At 42.3% G+C, this 16,153-nt stretch overlaps 1 protein-coding gene across 2 annotated transcripts in view; it reads right to left on the bottom strand.

Annotated features, from left to right (window-relative positions):
• The window catches only part of ZBTB20 (zinc finger and BTB domain containing 20), a 532,799-nt gene that overhangs the window by 90,453 nt on the left and 426,193 nt on the right, over positions 1 to 16,153 (bottom strand). Inside the window, exon 1 of one of the 2 annotated variants that reach the window (XM_048493333.1) lies at positions 1,570 to 1,977. The exons of the other annotated variant lie outside the window; for it this stretch is intronic. The gene's annotated coding sequence lies outside the window, so the exon portion shown is untranslated. Of the gene's footprint in view, positions 1 to 1,569; positions 1,978 to 16,153 lie in introns of those variants that run through there. 2 annotated transcript variants of the gene reach the window in all.

Genomic DNA, 16,153 nt, shown 5'->3' with positions numbered 1-16,153 from the left:
AATTAATTACTATTTAATAGTAATTTACTAATTACTATTTAATAGTAATTAATCAGGGGAACTCTGATTAAAGATATCCATTTTTGATCCTGTAACTTCTAGAGTCTAAATACTAAGATATATTTCATTACAGGAGAACTGCCTATATTTGCTCCTATATACCATACAATTACAATTCAACTGTGCATCTTTTATTGTGGTACCAGTCATGATGTATGAGGCAATGCTGAACACAGGTTCAAATACATAAGATAGCATAGCTGTATACATGAAATACAAATAAACAAAAGGGCAAATCCAGAATATAAATATGATCTGTAGGTGCACGGTGCAGATGATAGATAGGCTTTACAGATATTGCTTTATCTACAGAAGAGAAAGGCACAAAAATTTCAGCCCACACCAGACCTCTTAGTTGGATTATCATGTCATGACAAACATAAGGCCCAAGCTAACTGGTCCTGGATCTGCGCACAACTAGCTCCATCCTTTTCAGACCCCCCATTCACAAACCTTTACAAACTTTTTGCGAAGTTGGCAGCAAAAAGTGAAAGAATTTCCCCTTGCTTCTTCATGTATTCCCCACTAGTTCCTCCCCTTCCCTCCTCCATTCCCCAGGTGGCATGTCTTGAGAAGCAGAAAAAGAAGAAGAGAAGGAGGGGGGGAAAAAAACTTCTTAAGAACCTAACTTTTGCGTCAGGGAATGCTACCACGCAAAAGTTAGCAAAGCAACCGCGAAATATTGGAAGGTGTTTTTCCAAAGGGACACCTCCAATCTAATTTTGATGTCCTTTCTTGTTAATTAGGGAAAAAATTATTTCTGAAGAAGAAAGGGGAGCCGCATTCTTTTCAAATCTTGGGGCTGATTTTTTTTTTTTTTTGGCTGTGCTGCCACTGTTTCCTTTAGGGGGAAAAAAGCCCCTAAAAACAGAGGGGGGAAACATATCCCAGGCGTTAAGCTCGCGCTCCCCCTTTTTTTCCTTTGTAAAGAACTCTTTGTTCTCTAGTGAAAATGCTGGAGAGGAGGGAAAAAAAAATCCCCGGGCAGCGACTCCCTGAAACAAGTGCAAAACACTTAGAGGCTTTGGGGCTGGCTGGGAGCCAAAAACCCTCCCGCTGTCTGGTTAGGAAAGGGGGGGGGGAGAGGGAGAGAGGTAGCGCGCGGGAGAGGGGGGAGACCTCGGCGCTTCCTTTAAAAGACATAGAAAGCGGGATTTCTTTTCTTTTTTTTTTTTCAAAACTGGCGGTCAAGCGTTAAGTAACTCCCCGCCTAAATCCACCTGCTCGGAATGAACTTGGGTAACCCCTGGGGGTGCCTGAGGAGAAGGACCCACTCCAGACTCCTGCTCCCCTCAGCCCTGCTGCCATTCTTGCTGCTCCCGTCACACCAAATGCCCACAGCTCTCCTTCCGTCTCCCCTCCAAGCAACAACAAACACGCCAAAATGCACGCTCGGATCCATCTCCTTTAAAAAAAAAAAGAGGGAAAAAAAAGGAAAAGGAAAAAAAAAAGGCGCCTTTCCCTTTCGGTTTGCGAACACGGTGATAAGGGGTAGCGAACATCTCATACCTGGTGTGAATGCTAATCAGCCAGGAGTTCTCCTTTTCCCCAAGACGGGGAACTGTATCCTTCCAAATTTATGAGAACCTCCTCCACTGCCTCTTTGGAAAACCTTCTTTGTCACCCTCTTCCCAAGTCCTGATACACTTTTTTTTAAATAAAAAAAAATGGCTTCGGAGCTCCTTCTATTCTTGATATTGATTCTCTCTTTCTCTGTCTCCCCCCACCCCTCCTCCTTTCTCCTGTCTCTGTCTCTTCTGAGTGGTCTATTGATAAGTCCCTAGAGGCACTGGGTCAGCCTGCCCGTAGGAAACCAGACACAATGCACAAATCTCCGAGTGCCATTCTGCCATCAGCAAGCAGACCACGTTTAGGAGAGAGGAGGGAAAAAAACACACACACACACACAACAGTAGAGCAAAAGACAGAGTGTGCGTGCCTGTGTGTGTGTGTGTGTGTGTGTGTGTGTAAGAGAAAAAGACTGATTGGAACAGGAGGGAGTGAGAGAGGCACAGAAAAGCAAGGGGGAGAGAGAGAGAGAGCGACACACTGCCAGTCAGGTTAATCATCCCTACTTTAATTAGCTGTTCGGCTTAGACATAAAACAATTGAATTTGAATGATCTGTCAGTGGGCTCGGCTGAACCAAAAGGGAAACGCGGATATTACAAAAAAGGGCTGTTGGTGGATTCTGATAAACTAGACTGGAAATCCTCAAAGGGTAACTGTTAAAACTTGCAAGAAACAAGCAAAAAAAAAGTATGTGCATTATACAATGAGACATTTCCTACAAAGCTGATGTATGCCCGTCACTTGCACATGTAAACATGTTTAGCTTCAGACCCCGACCCCCCAAAAAACACATCCCTGACAGAAGTCTGGAATGAGGAAGAAGGTTATCTACGAAAAACAAGAACTTTACAGAAATCCGCTTTGCAGAACAGGTGGGATTTAATACTGTGAGACCTATACCTCTATGTACATGTGCCAGATATATACCGATGTACATATGCCAGACAAATGCCAGATAATAGGGCCACCTTCTTTTCCAGAGAAAGGCAGGTGGACATTGCCTGGGAACTTCCCTAGGGCAGTAACTATGGAGATTGAAAACATTACCTAGTTCAGTGCCTCCAGTCCCTACAGTCCAGATGTATAAGATATTTTGACTTTGCTCGGGTTCTGCTAGTCCACACTGATAATAGAGATAAGTACAGGACAGATAAGAACATAGTAGATTTCCATTATAAGCACACCGACATTCCACAGTATTCTAAGGTGGTAATCTGACTCTAGGGAACAAGTCCCTACATAACTATACCATTCCCATCTTCTCTGCAGAACCCTGCAAACCTCTGGAAAAGTAATTGTTAATAGCAATTAATAGGACAATGAGTTGTAAACGATTTGAATAGCAACTCATTTGTAAATCCTAATTCATTTAAATGTATTGATATTTTAAAATCAGATGCTAACCTGACATTATACAAAGCAAAACAAAAAATAAAACAAAAAAACCCCTCTAAGAAAACCAAAAGCAATCAAAGTATCTATCATACATAGATTATCACAACTCTTTTAGACAGAAAGGCATTGGCAGGTATTATGAATAAGCAATTTATTGCACTGCAGAAACTCTTTAAGAAAAGGCAAAAATTCTCACTAAAAAACAGGTGCAGAGTAATTTATTCATTCAGACCTTGGATACAATTTGAGGTACAAATGGATTAATCCTAGTGATAGACATCACACTGAAGTGCTGCATAGCACGTAGGTGAGATATTTATGTCACTTCTGAAAACCTGCCATAATTGGTATCTCAAATAGAGAAATGGGTTACATTTCTGTAGTTATTTTGAAGTGTGCCACTTTTGACTGTCCCGGACTGTATTGGCAAGAAGTCCATTTAGCACGCAAGAGTCAGTATAATCCTGGTATAAGGGGTGGGCAGCTTAACAAAGTTTAGTGTATATGGGTCTATTATTACTACTACTCTGAGGAAGCAAGATTTTTTAAAAAGAAATAGATTACACTTTAGAAGGTTTTTTTGTTTGGCTGTCAAGTCACATCTGACTTATGGTGACCCATGGTGGCGTTTTCAAGGCAAAAGATGTTCAGAGGTGGTTTGCCATTGCCTGCCTCTGCATCACAACCCTGTTATTCCTGGGAGGTCTCCCATCCAAATACTTGCCAGGCTCAACCGTGGTTAACTTCTGAGATCTGACAAGATCAAACTAGCATGGGTTATCCAGATCATGGCTTTAGAAGTATAGCATGTTCACTTTAAATTTCTAATCCTATATGTGAATATCTGCCCAATGATATCTTCATTTTAAAGTACAATTCTGTCAAAAGGTATTCAAAACATCCAAAACTCCAACACGCCTCACAGCTGAAACAACGAAACAATGGTTCGAATCCACTGAAGCGCTTCTGCAAACAGAATTATTTCCACCTATAAATCATGGCTTTCTCATTTCTCCCTTTCCACTACAGCCAAAAAAATGTCCCTTGAAATCCTGGGATGCGGTGGGAATCCTCTGATTGATTTAAACCAATACATTTAAAAAAACACAGATACAAGAATACACAAACCAGCATTAAGACAAGCTCGCTAATTAATCACCAAAAGAACTTGCAGGGAGTGCTTGTCAGAAAAGTGAGATTTGTTTGCTGTTCACCAAAGCACTATATCCACAGTGATCACAAAGGTCTCAGTAGACAGGCATTCCATTGTGTGGGTGCCATCACAGAGACACCAGAATGGTTCCATATCCATCACTTTTTTTATTTCCACACTACAAAGCAAAGAGAATTTAGGATACCCAGCATGGACGAGGATTGCAGATCCAGGCTGCGAAATTCCTGAACAGTTGGGAGCAGAGCCGGAAGAGGCCAGGGACCTCAGTAGGGAACAATGACACAGAATCCACCCTCCAAAGAATCCATTTTATCCTGGGGAATTCATCTTTGTAGTCTGGAGTTGAGCTGTATTTCCAAGAAATCTCCTGGCCCCACCTGGAGGCTGGCATGGACCCAGCTAAGCAACTGACTGCCAGCTTCCTGCTGGAGGCAGTGTATCTCCCACCCACTGTTCCCATTACCTGTCACCACTTTAATACAGAGCCAGCGTGGTGTAGCAGTTAAGGACCCTTCCGCACATGCAGAATAATGCACTTTCAATGCAGTTTGCAGCTGGATTTTACTGTGCAGAATAGCAAGATCCACTTTCAAACAATTGTGAAAGTGGACTGAAAGTGCATTATTCTGCATGTGCAGAAGGGGCCTCAGAGCGGCAGAACTAGGTTTGATTTTCCTCTCTTCCACATGACTGGCGGATTCTTATCTGGTGAACTGGATTTGTTTCCCTACTATTACACGTTAAACCTTGGGCTAGTCATAGTTCTTCTGAACTTTCTCAGCCCACCTACCTCACAAAGTGTCTGTTGTGGGAAGAGACAGAGAAGGAGTTTCTAATGCGCTTTGAGACAGAAGAGAAAGGCGAGTATAAATCCAACCTCTTCTTCTTCTGATTTTTTGCATGTTTACTCAGAAGAAAGTCTACTGAGTTCAGTGACGCTTACTTCCAAGTAAGCATGCATAGGATAGCAGCTTCACCCTTCAAGCTTGCTGGACAGCTCACCTCTGTCTGTTCAGTCATAATCATCAAGGAAAGAGCAAAGGGGTGTCTCAGGTTATGACCTACATTAAGATTACCAGTGTATTGCCTTTTGTAAATAAATGAAACAATTATGTTATAGTGGCTAAGCAATTAGTGAATGCAGCCTTTTCTATATCCCGTTTAAACTGCAGTACTTCAGTTTTAATCCATTTAAACCAACTGGATTGTGGACTGCAGCAGTATTGACTTGGTATGCTTGTTAATTAATAAATCAGCTAAATGATCAACAATAATCCAAATAAAAGGTATGAGACTTATGGCTACAGACTAAAGTACTTGCTGTACAGCAACTCAAGTAAAGGTTTTCTGGGTAAACATGTGATAATTAAAAAAACACACCAAAATAAGATATATTTTCAGAAGTATGAACGCATGTGCTCCCGTATGCTTTCCAGTGAGAGGTATAAAAGCTAAGTTATTTTAAACATGCCTTTTAAGTTACTGTATTGGACAACAGATTTTGATGTTGTTGTTTTAGGTAAGGGGGTTTATCATGTCTCTCTCTTCACATGGAAAGTTATGTTCAAATTAAAACCACAAGCACAGTATGGTGCATTGGCCTACGTGCTGGGCTTCCTTACGAAGAAGCAGTTTCAAACCCTTTCTCAGTGAGTGATGGGGTAGCTTTCAGCAGGTAATCCTTTCTCAGCTTAACCTACAACACAAGGTAACAAGACCATTCTGAGCTCTCTGGGAGAAAGAAAGGTATTGGGCATAAATTTAACTCAGTAATTAATTCACTCATTAAGAAGAACAAAATTATAATATCAGTTTAAAAGGGTGAGAGTACTCACTACCACTCCTATTTCCAGAAAGGCCTGGAAATAGTGAGGCCTTGCTTACTTCACTCTCTTGTGTTCTTCAGGCAACATGCCTAGCACACTGATTGCCGGAGCAATCAAGAACTGTAATAAACCTTGTTTTTAAAAGTGTGGGCAGAAAAATGAAAACATTTTCTTGTACTGCATTGAGGGGTGCTCAGACTCCGTTACTTGCAGCATGTTTAATGTGTGCTGGGGTTTTGATCAGCAGTCAACACATTAATTAACTAACGGAAATTAGCTAATTACATGAATTAATCGATTTGTGCGTTCAGCCTTTATGAGAATAGTATAGATGATACCTGGTTGTTATTGAAATATTAGATATTCTATACAACACTATACAACAATATTAGATATTCTATACAACACCGACCCCCTCCGTGCGCAACCTGGGGGTCCACCTGGATTCGTCTCTTTCAATGGAGACCCAGGTGGCCCATACAACCCGGGTTGCTTTTTTCCACCTCCGCCAGGCCCGACGGCTGGCGCCTTTTCTCTCCCGAGCAGACCTAGCCACTGTGATCCATGCAACGGTCACCTCCAGGTTAGACTATTGTAACTCGCTCTACGCGGGCCTTCCCTTGCGTTTGCTCCGGAGACTAAAGCTGGTTCAACATGCAGCGGCTTACTCACCAGGCAGCGCCATTTCACGACCATATTCCAGCCTGTGTTAAGCCAGCTGCATTGGCTCCCGGTGGAGATTCAGGATCATCGCTTCGAGGTATTGGTGTTACGACCTTCCAAGGCCTTACGCCGCTTGGGACTCTCTTATCTTCGAGACCGCATCACCCCATACCGTGCGGAGGCCAACTTATTAGTAGTCCCTGGCCCCTCAATGATCGCGGCTGGCCTCCACGGGCCAGGGCCTTCGCAGGCACCTGGCCCCGGCCTGATGGAACACCCTTCCTCCGGCTGTTGGGCCCCTCGCTTGGGAGACCCCTTAGCGAGTTCCGCAGGGCCTGTAAAAGCGAGGTTGTTCCGCCGGGCCTTCGGAGGACCCAGCCGCTGATGGTGCCCCCCCAGCTGGCCCCTAACCGGTTTATGCCTGGGCTTACCATCCAACATGACTCTCCACCTCCCCCCCCTCTCTTTTTTTTCTGGGTAGAATTTTAAAATTGGGGCTGGCAGACGCCTCTTTTATTGTTATTGTTATCGCTGTTTTAAGGGTTTTAACAATGTGTTTACCTGTATGTTATACTTTGTGTGGGGGATAGGGCTGTATAAAAGTTTAAACAATAAATAAATAAATAAATAAATAAATAAATATTATGCAGTGCAAACCATCATTTGCAGATAGCAAAAACAGAACTAGGGAGGACTCCAGATTTGGCAATAAGAAATCACAGGTCAAAATGAATGGCAATTGAAAGTGGAGGTGAAACTTAGAATTTAGCTACTCTTCCCTTACCCCCTTTCCCCAGTATATTCCATATTCCTTTTTTAAAAGGTGCATCTAAATAAAATGGATGTAAATTCATTTTTATAGCACTAGATTCTAAGTGAAATTCAGTATGATTTGGCAGAAGGGAGCCGTAGTCTGATCACACTCAAGTTAGATTGTTGGAAGGCACTCCAATGGGATGGCCTTTAAAAACTGTTCAGAAACTTCAACTGATCCAAAAGGTGGCAGCCAGGATCCTGTAAGGAGCTGGTTACAAGGACAGTGTCACCACTGTACTGAAAGATCAGCACTTGCTAGCCATCTGTTTCCAGGCACAATTCAAAGTGCTGGTTCTTAATTTTAAGGCCCTAAATCAGTGGGGAGATTCAAATAATTTAACAACCAGTTCCGGTGGTGCAAGTCAAAAAATTTAACAACTGGTTTTTTACAAGCACCATTTTAACAATTGGTCCTGCTGAAGTGGTGCGAACCTGCTGAATCCCACCATTGCCCTAAATGGCTTGGGACTAGGGTACCTGAAGAACCATCTCTTCCCACACTATCCAGCCCACCAGTTAAGATCTGCCTCTAAAGCCCTACTCCTTGTGCTTCTACTTCCAGAGGTGAGGAGGCCAGTGACTAGAGACAGGGCATTTTCTATGGTGGCACCTCACCTATGCAATGCCCTTTCCCTAGGCCCGTGGTGGCGAACCTTTGGCACTCCAGATGTTATGGACTACAATTCCCATCAGCCCCTTCCAGCATGGCCAAGGGGCTGGTGGGAATTGTAGTCCATAACATCTGGAGTGCCAAAGGTTCACCACCACTGCCCTAGGCTTACCTGAATCTTCCTTTACTTTCTTTTAGGCACCAGTTAAAACACGTTTTCATCCAGGCTTTTAACTTGGGGTTTATCTTAGCTTTTTAAATGTATGTCTACTGGCTCATTTTAATGGCTCGTTTTTAATGGCTGATTTTTAATTAGAAGCTGCTTATTCTAAATAAATAAGCTGCTTATTCTAAATAAATAACAATAATTAAACAAATACCATAGGACATATAAGCCATTAATAAGAACCTTGCAACAACAACAAACATTTTGGAATATCAATAACATATGACTGTTTAAGGAGTTAAGGTGGAAAAATCTTGCACCAGCAGGCAAAGTGTTATACCTAGAATATTTCACAGACTTTACCATATAAAGGTTCCCAATGAAGGCTATGTTATAGTGATTTGGGACAGGGACAGTGGATAATTCCTGACAGGATCACAATAAGTAAGTAGGAATCCTTTTTGGCTGGCTACAGGCATGAAAAATGTTTCTACGGAGACTTATTCTTATGAGAAGCAGAATAAGAAAAACAAATAGGATTGAAGTGGCTGCCTGGCATTCCCAAAGGAGCAAAGAAAGGGTGCACATTCTACATCAGAACTATTAAGAGTGTAATACATAACTTAAGCAAAAGTGCTGGGTTGATCAGAGGCCAGGAGGTGATATCTGGAGTCCCATGAAGTGAACCCACAAATCTGTTTAATTAAAGGAAACAGCAGAACAAATGAAATGAGCATGTATATACAGTGGGAGCTGATGCCTCCTTCAAACTACTTTCAGCATGGTACCTGGGACCAATTAAGTAATATTAAGAACACACATGCCTTTATTTTCCCTGCTGTCACCATTACCCATTCTTCACATGAGACCCTGGTTTAATTTGCACAAGTATTTATTAAGCATGGAAACGGACAGTAGAGAGCTAAAATGGTTTGAGAGAGGCATCAATTGCTACAGTGTACTCACACTGTTCTTTTGCCATGTCACCTCTGATCAAACAGGTTTTGGGTTTCAGGTATTAAAAAAACCTGTAACAAACAGTGCCAGACAAGACATTTGGCAACCTGGGGCTGCTTCCATCTCAACCCTGACCTGTGGAACCCAAGCAACTAATATGCTGATGCATAAAAAAGGTGCAACGGGCAACGCTGATGAGGCATAGTTAAGACTTCGTATGTAATTCCCAGTGAATTTAGGTTGTCTTTATGAGAGAAATCTATGCACACAAACTGTAACCATATTGTTACAAATATATACAATTTAGAATCATAACGAAAAAGCTGCCTAACAAAACAGCTTTAAAATACAAATACTTTTGAAGCATTACTATTACAATACAGTCATATATTATACACATAAAGGGTATCTATTTGTGTGTGTCTATATTGTATCATATTAAATTCTCCTTCTCTCTTTCCCACTCACCTATCTTCATCTTTCCCTCCTACCATCTCCCTAGCAGCCTCCACCCAGGAAAATTATGACCCAGCAGTGCCAGTCACTAGGCCGGGCTTAGTTGCTAGGGTTGCTAGATAGTTTCAATAAATATGCTGGTCACACCTGATAAAAATGTCTAAACCAGTACAGCATGCATAAACTAGAAAAAGGGCTTGTCCCATAGAGGCTTATGTGTGGAAATGCGTCATTGAAGCTTATGATGACGTGGAGGTAGACAGCATCCTATTAAAACTCTGTTAAAAGGAAAAGACATTTTTCTACACACAGTTGGAAACCCTAACCCAGATCTACCCAGCCGTAGTCTGATTTGCTAAGCACTATTATATCATACTTTATCCACATTTGATACAAACAAATATATATAGTGATTTCTAGGTTCTATCTGACTGAGCAGCAGATAGAAATTTATTTTTTTTTACTATCAGGAAAGCTCACTGTACGAACAAATACATCAGGTTCTAGAAGACTGTTGGTGGATTAATGGTGCCCATCTAGAGGGGCAACTCCTCCTATGTTTCCACACACACCTCTTGGCCCTGCATCATTAGCTCCCTCCTTGTGCTCCTCCTCCTCGATACCACTGTTAATCTTTAAAGTGTCACAAAGTTATTTTGATTTTACTCAGGCTGGTCAGTTTTTCCCTAAAGCATAGCTATAGCAAGAGCAAGACAATAATGCTGTGTGTTCAGAGCTGCCAAATCACTTCCAGCTCAAGATGACCCTATGAATCAATGTCCTCCCAAACATCCTATTGTTAATAGGTCTTGCAAACTAACACTAATGCTAAGAAAAGTTGAAAGCAGCAAGAGGGAGCCCCAACATGAGATGGATTAACTCAATCAAGGAAGCCAGAACCTTCAGTTTGCAAGAGCTGAGCAAGGCTGTTAACAATAGGGCGTTCTGGAGAATATTAATTCATAGGATTACGAGGTCTCCAAGGATGCAAGTGCACGCGCGCTTGTTGAGAGGAAGCCCCTGAAAGGAAGGTGGATGCGCATGGCAAAAACACCCGGCGGGCCGGATAAATATTTTCGGGGGGCCGCATTTGGCCCCCGGTTGTAGTTTGAGGACCCCTGGTTTATGTCATCATCTGATTTTAAGATGGAGGTTGAAGCTTGATGACTGAGGCTGGGGAGTGGCGCACGACAACAACGTCTTCATTCAGTTGGAAGTACTGCATGTGAAGAAACCCAGTTATAACTGAAGCATCAGGGAAGTGCAAAATATCAATGAGGGTTTACGCCCCACTTGTAATATCCTTAGAAATCCAATAAGGAAGAGGAAAGTTCAAAGAGTTTCAGTTCCAACCAGTGGCCAAAAACATAATCAAAACACACGAAGCAGGATTCAAACCTTGCTATTACCTCAGAAGATATTCTTTTCCATTTAGAGGTGCAAGATGTGGTAGTGAAGGAGTGCTACTTGCCAGTCAGAAAAATCTGAGACTACTGCTACAGTGCAGGAAATGAGCTGATCAAAGCTACTGAAGTTGTCAGTGGGAGGGAGAATAACCATAACTTCACCAGAATAATGAAAGCAGTGAAGCAGGCCTGATGTGGCCAAAGAAAGAACGGTCAGCATGCACTATAAATGAATGCTATGCAGCTTGCAGAACAATCTGTGCAGCAAAATGGCAAAAGGAAAGCAACAACATAAAAACAGGTTGCCTTGTCAATGGATTAGAACAGCATTCCCTGATGTCAGAGGGTCACTGGCCACAAAGGAGCAACAAAGGACAGGTCATGGTATGGTATGTCCCACTGTGTGGCAAGGCCAAACAGCCTGGGTCTCCAATCAAGAGTATCTGGGAGCTGGTCCTGTTACTTGAGGAAAATATACTTGCCACACGTTCCATGACAATGTGGAACGTTTGCACTAAATAAAACACAAAGGTAAGTACTCTAGGTGAAGGTAGTAGTATGACAAACTAGTTTTTGCAGAAGACCAGGAGCCACTGGGAGACTACATGCTCACAGCAGGATTCCCCCCCCCCACCAGTGGTGGGATTCAGCAGGTTTCAGCAGGTTGTTAAAATGGTGCTTGTAAACAACCAGTTGTTAAATTATTTGAATCCCACCACTGCCCCCCACTATCTGAGATGACACTATCTGCCGAAGGCTGAGTTAAAAGGAGTGCCATGAAAAATTGAAGACCACCAGAATAATGCACATCAGATTTGTCTCAGAAAGAAATCTCACGAAGGACGCAACAACAAATTCTGTCATGGTGTCAATACAGCCATGTAAAGATGGAAGAAACTGCAGCTGGGAAAGCAAAACACGCTAACAATCTTGATAAAATAAGGAGCCATCAAAGACTGAGAATTTTTTTCAGTTCGTAGAGGAAAAAGGATTGCCCTGGAAGGACTAACGACCAATCATCAACAGAGCAGCCTCTCATGGGTTACCCTTATTGCCATGTATTTCATAAATTAGCAAAAGCATAATCCCAAACGAAAGAGAACATTGGGTTTCTGCCATAGGTAGCTCGCACCAATGGCACTAATGACGGAGGCACTCCCTGCCGGAAGGGTAGAGAGGTAGCTAAGCAAAAGCTTAAAATCTGTAATACTCACAATGAAATGACCTGGACCTATAAGTATACCTTTTTATCTGCCTTCCTTAACACATAAAATCACTGAAAATAGCACCCTTTTCTGCCCCAGAAGAATACTGAACTGAATAGTTTAATGAGAAGACAGACAACCTTCCCTTAGAGAAGAGGTGGGGAAGATTTTGGATCTGAACCTTCAAGGCATCATAAATGTAAAAAGAATGATAGGAAACCTCTAAGAGGTGGACAAGACAGGAGACCACAGAATTTTTACCATCTCTTGAAGAGTAAATGACCATAGAACATAGATGCATGAATGTAAAGTTCGTTACCAGTAGGAGATGTTTCAGTAGGAGATGACAAGAATTGTACCTGGCATCTTGTACACCATGTTATTTAAAGCTGGGAAAGAAGAGGTGATTCTTAAAGATCCGACTCCCAAGTCTATTCTTATAGTGTTCATTGACTGCACTGAAGAATTCATACCCTCTCTGTGGAGCTGCAATAACAACCAGTTCCTTTCCTTTACACACTAATTCCCACACTAATGGACTACGGCAGACTAAAAAGACTGACCCAGGTTAAAGGAATAGATTTGTCACACACACCACCACAGACATAGGCTGTGAGACACATAGATATCTGACTAAGTGAGACTGATGAAATCTCATCTTAAAATAATTGCAGTATCTGAAGCGTCACTGTTCTTTTACCACACATAGGCCGTTTCTGCACAACCAATTACAGAGTTGTGCCATCGATGTTATTGGCAATGCTGCAGCAACGGAGCATTCACATGGGCAGGGGTTCCATAGACAGGTAGCGCATTGGCTGAACCCCAGTGCTTTGCACGGCTGTGCTTTGCAAATGACGTTCTTTTTTCCCAGAGTAGACGTCATGGGCGTTTGGCGCCAGGATTGGCCTGTGTTGGCTGCCATTGTGGGGGGAGGGCTCTGAAGCACCGATTCCTGGCAGGCGCTTCGCATGATTTTGACTGCGGAGTGCTGTTGTTGAAAAGACACACTCGGTGAGCGACTTTCGAATAAACCGCTGTGGGCCCGCTGGAGTGCTGCTGCATCGCTGCAGTGTAGTTTCTGCAGCGACAGTTGTACGAACTTCCCATCTGTAATGCTGTTTTTACCGTACTTTTACCGGCTTTTTTGGCTCGTACGGAAACAGCCATAGAGACAAGTTGTCATTGGGAGTGTTGAATGGCCTCCATTTATACCACTTTGACCCCTTGAAGTTCAAGGATGGGGTTAAAATGATGTTCCATGTTCCCTTCAAGGGGCATAGTAAAAAGACCAAAAACCCCTGTTGATAGCAACTTGAGAAGAAAGTGCAGAAGAGAAATTTTACAACACTCATAGTTCTCAGTGGCTGAATTAGAGATAAATATGAGAGCAGGTCAAATTGGTTGGAGTCTAAGCATAGGTCTGCCTTTCCTGACTGAGACAGGAACAGAACTGGAAATCGCTGATTTCCACAGAGACAAGAAGTGAAGAATTTTATTTCCTGCCTCTGTGTGCAAAGAGGTAGGAATTGCCCAAGTGATTCCTAAAGTGGGAGAATTTGAAGTATTGATTATGATACTAATACATTTCATTTCATTTCATTTCTTGGACTTGTACCCCACTCTCCCCCATAGGACTCAGAGCAGCTAACAACCAACAAAACAGAATAACAGACCAATTAATATGAACATCAAATAGCAAATATGAACAATAAATAAATATGAACAGCAACAAGTACCCCAAAACCATAGTCCCAACTTATCAATCATCAAACATTACTAAACATAGCATATCAACAATATTAACATTTCTTAACAGAACAACTAATAGTAAAAACATATTAGCACATAGCATAAAATATAACTGCATCATACACATAATAAGATAATAATAATACACATGAAATAACAGCAAGACATAAGACATATTGTTTAACAATGAAGACTGAGGCTGATTCCGCATAAACCAAAAACAGCAGTGTGAAAATGGTGTGAAAGGGTTTATACTGTTTTCACCCTGTTTTCACACCGCTGTTTTTGGCCCATGTGGAATCAGCCTGTTGCAGTAGTAAACCAATGACCATGATTTAGTTTGGGGTGGGTGGTTTAGACTGGCATTTTTCAGTGATGGGCATTTTTAATTATATGATTTTAAATATATTTTAAGAGCTATTAACAGTTCTTGCACACATCGACTGCAACAGCCTTTGATATCTTGCATTGCTAACAGGCGTAAAAATGCTTACTTTCTGAAAATGTCACGCTCAATGCTAAATTGTGAGATGATACTTAGTTCAATTTTGCAGTTTTATTTTTTCATATGTGTTTTTAGGTTATCCATAGTTGTGGCTGGAATGGCTGATGGGTATGCTCACATTCACTTAAATCAATACAAGTTGCAACAGGAAAACAAAGTAAAAAAGAATTAAGTTCCCCTCTTCCCACATCATACTTCCTACACCAAACTGCCCAGTCCTCATCTGTTTTGTAGCAGAAACATTCTAACTGGCAGGAGTCCTGTACAAGTTACATATTACTGTTTAGTGTCAATTGTGTAGAAGGGTAGCACAAGCATACCGGCCGCAACTACGGGCAATTCTCTTGGCCTTGCCTCCTCTTACATGCATTCTTCTGAATGTGCCCCCAAAAGGTGTACATACACATGTGCTATGTGAAGGACCAAACTTGCAAGCCCTCTCTATTCCTTCAGATTGGTCCCTGGAGGTTGGCAAATCCTGCAGCCATCCTAAATCTTTTGTCACCAATGTTGCCCCTTCCCCTCAGTCCCTGGGGTGCCAAAAACAAACTAGGTAACTCTTGTTGCCACCAGTGGCCCCTGAGACTAATTCTTTCTAAATGGAGTTGCAGCAGCAGAAGGCCATTGCTTTCACATCTTGCATGTAAGCTCCCAAAGGCACCTGGTGGGCCACTGTGAGTAGCAGAATGCTGGACTAGATGGACTCTGGTCTGATCCAGCAGGCTTGTTCTTGTGTTCTTATGTCTAGCACTGTTTACCTGTGTTGCCATTTAGATACTCTGCCCAGTAGGCACACCAGCCCACTTTGCTCCTGCAAGCTAGAATGGGTGTGACCTGCTGTAACATCACAATTGTGAGCTATTCTGTTCCAGAAATGGCGTGCTCACCCATTACTCATACTTTAGATAGTAAGACCAAACAGACCAAATCAGGCTGAGAACATAAAAAAATAAGGAAGTTAATAAATTACTAATACATGAATAAAAAGATCACAAAGAAAAAGTTAAAACAAGCTGTTATCTCTCCCTTCCCATGGAACTTATCCTAAGCAAATGCTGAAATAGGGCAACCTAGCTTTACTTCAAGTTGCAGTCATTTCAAGTTCAGCATTCCCTTCGTTCTCTGGTTGGGTCATCTCCCCCTCTTTGCTAGCCACATGGACAAAATGAAGTCCTAGGGTGCAGGTGGGGGAACAGGGAGGTAGGGCTGCCAGATCTGGAAAACTCCTGAAGATATGGGGAGGGAACCTGGGGAAGACGGGGACCTCAGTGGGGTACAATACCAGAGGGTCAACTTTCCAAAGCATCCATTATCTCCAGGTGAACGAATCTCTGTAGTCTGTAGATGAGGTGTAATCACAGAAGATCTCCAAGTCCCACCTGGCGGCTGGCATCCCTAGGATAAAGGTGTGTCTTTCATGGCTCATGCTTTCCAGTCAAGAGCTGCTAATGGGGCCTTCAGACTTTGTTTCTCTGTCCACAATGCCAACATGACAAATTTTATTTAAAAGTGAGAGGAGTTTCAAAAAGTAATCTGAAATATCACACAGAGGTTTGCTGTTCAAAAAGAAGAAGTAAAAAATCCCACTGAA

Source organism: Sphaerodactylus townsendi, linkage group LG04, assembly GCF_021028975.2.
Source record: "Sphaerodactylus townsendi isolate TG3544 linkage group LG04, MPM_Stown_v2.3, whole genome shotgun sequence".
Taxonomy (NCBI): domain Eukaryota; kingdom Metazoa; phylum Chordata; class Lepidosauria; order Squamata; family Sphaerodactylidae; genus Sphaerodactylus; species Sphaerodactylus townsendi.
The sequence above is the reverse complement of the archived record's forward strand: the minus strand, read 5'-3'. Positions and strand labels throughout refer to the sequence as shown.